This window comes from Oreochromis aureus, linkage group 9 (assembly GCF_013358895.1).
Source record: "Oreochromis aureus strain Israel breed Guangdong linkage group 9, ZZ_aureus, whole genome shotgun sequence".
Taxonomy (NCBI): Eukaryota; Metazoa; Chordata; class Actinopteri; order Cichliformes; family Cichlidae; genus Oreochromis; species Oreochromis aureus.
In genome coordinates this window covers 5,707,717-5,714,285 of record NC_052950.1, presented here as the reverse complement: position 1 = coordinate 5,714,285, position 6,569 = coordinate 5,707,717, and positions in this window count along the sequence as shown.

The following is a 6,569-nucleotide window of genomic DNA, read 5'->3' as shown; positions in this document are numbered from 1 at the left end:
GCACTTGTAGAAAATCGAGAGGCAGCATTGATCACTAAACCAGAACTAGATATAATGGGTTTGCTAAAAATCTAGTTCCTTAAAATTCTTCACCATTTCAAAACATTCGAGTGTAACAGCAACATTCATTGGGCCTTTAGTTAATATAGAAGACCTACCGTCCAAGCAAATATTAAAGTAGCTAGAGTTCAACCAGTACAAACGATACAGTATTACAGTCTTACACAGATTCACCAAAGCATCATTGTCAGTGGCCAGAGGTCTTTATTGTTCCAACATTCTCATGAGATGCATTATGCTCTGAAGGGAATTCTGCATGTGAGAAAGATGGGAAAACTCTCACATTGACAGTGGATCAAAAACACTGCCGAAATATATAAATTTAAGGCATATCCTAGTAGCAGATAGACAGGCAAAGCCATGTCCCATGGTTCCAAAACAGGGTACCAAAGTTGAAAAACAGCTTGCACTTAAAGATGGGCAACTATAGACCCAAAGTGAGCAGGCCACCATAAAAGATGTGAATGTCAGTTTGGGAAAGCACAGCGTGACCAATTCAGAGGGTGCAGTACCTACAGTAAGTTAAATATCAAAAGACCTAGAAGAGAGAAAGCCAGCTCTCTCATCACCACCATTAAATGTTCCAGTCCAATTAAACCACCTTTTGAAAATTGAATGTGAGATAAAAGTTTCAAAGGTCACCTCAAAATATTTACAAAAACTTGATCATTGTCCCAGAAATTAAAATACTATGTATGTTGTTGTTGTTTTTTAACCAACACTATAGTATAGTATTGGTCAAATAGATACAGCTGTAAACGTTAGGATTTGTGGTCCCTGTGCTGTGAAAGCTACCTCTATAACAGCTTTTATTACATAGGCCAATATGGGTTACTTTAGAATTGTTGTCTCTTGGTGTGATTGGTTCTCATCAGAAGTGTCACTTGTTATGATAATTCTAACTTACCAGCTAAACATCAGAAGTTCAAAAAAAGAAATGCAAGAGTTTCCCAGAGTGTTTTATTTCCCATTTTTATAGAAGCAATTCTATTCACTGAAGTGAAAAATTAAGTACAGACTAATTTGGTAAACATGGAAACTTTTGAACACTGCAATGTAACGCAGTCAAGTGTGACTGGGATCTAATGCTTTAGTCGGAAATTTACACCATAGCTACATTGTAACCACAACCCCCTCTAAAACCCTGAGGCGAAACTTGGCGTGGACCTCCCTGGAAATCTAACTATATGTTGAGTTTACAAATATGGTGACTGGCCTTTGTAGTACTGTCTATTCCTCCTGTGTAGGTCTGACTAGCTTCTCCCATGCATTTGAAATATGTTGGTGTTGGGAAAAAAAAATGATTTATTAGACATGCATTTATTGTGACGCTCAATAAAAGCTTATTGTTGTTAGTTTTAGCGATATTCATTCCCTCATTCATTTTTTTTTATTTTGGTCTGATCATAGCAAAATAAGGCATATTAAAAGAAAAAGGAAAAAAAATGTATTTCAGACAAAAAGGGTGTAGGCAGAAATGATGCTTACATGAGTTATGAGTCAGCATCAGCTATTTTAACATAATGTCCACAACAACAGCACCCTCCAGCGGTCATAGTAAACACAGCAGAGAAAAAAATAGAATAGAATAGAATAGAATAGAATAGAATAGAATAGAATAGAATAGAATAAAATAGAATAGAATAATCCTATTCTATTCTATTCTATTCTATTTTTTTCTCTGCTGTGTTTACTAGTAAACACAGCAGAGAAAAAAATCTTGAGCCTGTGACGCTTTAATGGTGCCATGAGCTTAAATAGAAATCTGCACTTCGAAGCAAACTAACAAGCTTAATCAGGTAAATCTGTAATTTACCTGATAAACCAGGATTAACTTCCTGGGCTTTGTTGGAGGGCTTGTTTGATTTTTTTTAAGATCACATACTGACATTCTACCCACTAATGGAACTTGTTTCTAATTATTTATTATAGTGACAGATGGTAGCTTTGCCATTTTTCTAGAGTAATTCAAATGAATGCTGTAAATAGAGGTGTAATTATTGTTTGGTGACAAACGTCCATCCGCATTCTCTTCCAATTCAGGGTTGGAGCCTGTCCAGCTACCATAGGGCAAGAGGCGGGGTACACCCTGAACAGGACAGGGCTAATACATAGAGACTGACAACCATTCATACTCACACCTATGTGCAATTTAGAATCACCATTTAATCTAACCCCATTAACTAATTGATATTTTCACCGAATGGTCTTTTCTGTCTGCCAGTGTGTCATGCAGTTTTAAAGATTTAAGACCTTTGCAAATACAAAAAAAAAAAAGCCCGCTCCAGCTCCTGGAAATGTATATAACCTTCATATCAATATTATTTTCAGACAACAATTAATTATTTTAATCTTTAATAAAAAGCCTTCTGCCTGGTTTTATACTTTTGTCTTTCTGTAACGTAGACTGCCAACCAACATTTTCCCCACAACTCCACCCATCAGCTCGTCTCAATCTGGAGTTGACCTGCATACATCCTGTTCACTCCCAGGTTACCTGGTGATAGACCCAGTTCAGCGTGGGCAGCCGGATGCTCAATATAACATAACATCATTACCTTATCATTACGTTAATGTACATTGTTTCCTTAGCTCAGAGCTGCTGGAGATTGTGTTCACCCTCAGAGGGACATAATTGATAAACGTGATTTAAAAGGAGGGAGCGATGGACAATGAGCATCATATCAGTCAGTGTAGAAACAGGCCATTAGTTTCAGGACCAGGGGTAATAATTTTCTTGTGATCATTTTTGATCTGACTCAGTGGTGCTGGCTTAACTTGTCTTCTGGACACATCTTTCCTTTACATGTAGGTCACTGATGTAGAATAGAATAGAATAGAATAGAATAGAATAGAATAGAATAGAATAGAATAGAATAGAATCCGCTCAAAACGGTGGCTTTTTTGTCTGATTGTCTGGGCATCATAGTGGAGGCAAAAGTGATGCCCAGAAAAAGACACCCAAGGACCCAAAGGAAGGTGGCAGCAGCAGGTCTCTCTCTTAAGGATGTAACACAAGATGAGCTCATACAGTGGCAATTTAAGGTTAGTAAAACTGCAAATAGCTTTTATCGGTGTGGTTAATTTTAAGGTTGACTTACAAAAATGGCACTCTTTTCTACACACAGAAAAATCATTTCAATATTAAGTGCAAAAAAAAGAAGACATAGTTTTTTTTTCATTTGATTCATTTCATTTTAAAAGACTATGCACAGTTAGAACTAAACATTTATAGATCAGTTCATCCGCTTGTTTTAAGTATTCGCCTTCCTGCCTTACACGTAAGAAACAGGGACAGAGTTCCCACCTCGTACACCTGCGTGACACGTTCATATTGACCCACAGTTGTGTGAAGCTGTAAAGTGTGAGTCTTTAATGAGGGTCTGTACAGCTTTGGATTCTGTTAGTGTGTGTTTGAACTGACCCGAACCTCCTCTCTGTGGCCAGAAAGTCAAAAAGGTGATAAGGTCCTGCGTGCATCAGTCTTGCAGAGGGTGTGATAGAGGCAGATGGCAGTAAAGAGAACATGGAAAATAAAGGTTTTCTACCACTTTTGTGTCAGTGGTGAAAATGGTTTTAGGGTAAATGTAAAAGAGGGATGAATCATAAAACATTTAAATAAATAGCCTATATCTCTAATAAATGTATGAAATTAATTGTAAAATTCTGAAACCCTGTTCTTTGTGGGTGGGGCCTATGTTTAATCAGCCAATAGGGAAGGGAGAAGGACAGTCTGTCTGTAGAGCTCGCTTAGCTTCAGAAACACGAGAAACCAAAATTTGTGTGCACTCTGCCAAACCTTATTCATTTAGCTTTCATAAACACTGTCTGAAAATCAGCTTTTAAAACAGGATGCAAAGACAGCCAGACAGCAAATCAAACAGCTGATGGCCCAAGTTTCACTGATGAGCACCAAGCTGGACCAATGTGAGATCCAAGCTGGAGAACTTACTGAGTAAGTATCACGGAAAGTGCAAATGAGCAGCGCCACCAAAGAAAAGGGAATCAGACTTGTTCAGATCAGGAAAAGACCGGCAACTTTGAGATGAAACATCTGAAAGAGCAGCTTCAGCAGAGGGACAGCGAAATCCTGTTCCTGAAATGGGAGAAGGACAGTCTGTCTGCCGAGCTCGCACAGCTTCAGAAACATGAGGCCTCTCTGAAAGAAACTATGTGGAATGAGAAAACACAGAGAGGGAATCTGGAGCAGGAGAAAAAAGTCCTGGAAGAGCAGAAAGTGGTGAAGGACACAAAAGAAATGCAGAAAAACTGGACGAGCAGAGGAAAGAATTAGCGGAGGCTAAGACAGAGACAGAAGAGGCAGCAACCCCAGATTCTTCCTCATCAGAAATCCTTGAGGTGTGTTAGAGCGCAGAAAAGAGCAGTCTCAAAACACCACCAACAGATGACCAAGTGAAAAAGGCCCTCAAAGAAGAGACAAAATATATTGAACTTGCAAAGAAAGAGTACGAAAAGGCAAGACAACAACTGAATGAAGTGCAGACAGCACTGTCGAAGGAGAAAAAATATGTTGAAGACACAAAGAAGCAAATTCAACAGTCAAAACAAGTGTTAGAAGAAGTGCCAATAGTATTTAAAGGTGAGGTCAACCAAATACTGGAGACAAAGGCTGAAATAATAGGATTGGAGAAAACACTGAAAGTGGGGAAAAAGTTGTGTGTCAAAACAGTTATTCAGTTGGTACAAAATGTCCTTAGAGAACATTGAACAACTCAGCCTGACAGTATACAATGAACTCTATGACAGGTGGCCTTCTCCAATACTCTTAATGAAGTCCAGTAAACCAGTGATTGATTAAGTATCATCAAAACTTTCAAAAAACATGCCAAATTGAAGAGACAAAATATCATCTCCAGGGCTTTCTCATGCGCACACTAAAATTTAACTGACATGTCACACAGTGGAAATTTGTATTTATCTTGTATATTGTTTTCATTCTGATTTTTAGTGTTTATTTATGAGTGTCGTTTTATTTGCATGGTTTTATTCTGTTTCTATTGCATGGTTTTTAGTGTTTTATTGTGACATAGTTTTTAATCCACTGTGGACTGGCTACACATGGGACAAATTAGCTGATAGGGACCAAGTGCTGAAGCATGGGTGTGTCTAGAGGCGGCCTATCAGCTGTGTAAAGACCTTTTAAAAGCAGGCTAGCTGAGCACTGAAACAGAGAGAGGCCCCAGGCTGGAAGGTTAATGCGAGATGGCCAGCGTGATGCGGTGACTCAGTCCTGACCTCATGGAACGGCAACAGTAAGAGACAACGCGTGTGATTGGCAGCAGGGCAGAGGCATTTGTGAGTAGGGTCTCTACTGTTGTTTACTGGGTACAGCTGGGTTGGGAGAGGGACGCCATGGCCATGAGCCAGGGCCGCTTCTGGGACTATTGCTCTGGCCCCTATTTGTTATTTTACAGGAGACCGACGCAAGGGGAGCTGTGGCGGTGGTCGCGTGATGGATTCGGGTGCAGAACGCAAGCCGGGCTGGGAAGTGATGGGCCAGTGGAAGGACAAGAAGATGGGAGGCTCTTCCTTGTCTGCCGAAGACGAGGCTGGCGTGGACTCTGCTCTAAAGAAGGAATTCCTGGCCTGCTGACGGACCCATAATGAACATGTGACATAATTATAGCGGGGGGTTTTTAGTGAATGTAGAAAATGGTAGTTTTACGGGTTTTAGAATTGTTTTATTTAGTTTTAGTAGATTGACAACGTTTTACTACGTACATTTTAAGGGTGTTTTTATTTGTGCTCCCTGGCCTAGTAATAAACTGTCTCTGACCAGACCTGCTTCATCTCTGTGCCCGTGGTATCTGACTCGCTTGCTCCCCCTTGTATTTTAAAGAATCTTTCTTTTTAGCACGACATTCTGGTGCGACCGCTTTATTGTCCCCGTTTGTTACAGACACGTGCACGCAATTATGTGGCAAAACTCTTAAACTGGCTTAAAATATTCATTTAAATTGGGCATGTAAATTGAATTTTAAAACTAGAGTGGATGAAAATAACCACTCTTCTTCTCCCATCTTCCTTTCTTCATCGCCAAGTGGCCATGGCAGATAGCCACACCATCCTAGAGCCTGGTTCTGCCGGAAGTTTCTCTCTTTTAAAAGGGAGTTTTTCCTTACCACTGTCGCCAAAGTGTTCGCTCATAGGGGGTTGGAGTTTTGGTGTATTATTGTAGGGTCTTGACCTTAAAATATAAAGCACCATGAGGGAAGTTTTGCTGTGGTTTGGCGCTGTTTCTTAACTTAAAATATCCAATTACAACAGGACATTTTAAGTTAACAGCGCCAAACCATAAAATAAAATGAAAAAACTTTGAATTTGTGCTTCGTTTCATTTGCTATAAATTTGTAATATCAGATTAGAATAGTGTGTCTCAATATAATGTATCACAGCATCATCCTGTAGACCAATTTGAAGTAGATGTCATAGTAATGTCTTTGTGTGTACAAACCGGTGGTGAAAAAACACCAGAGATACGCAAAGTG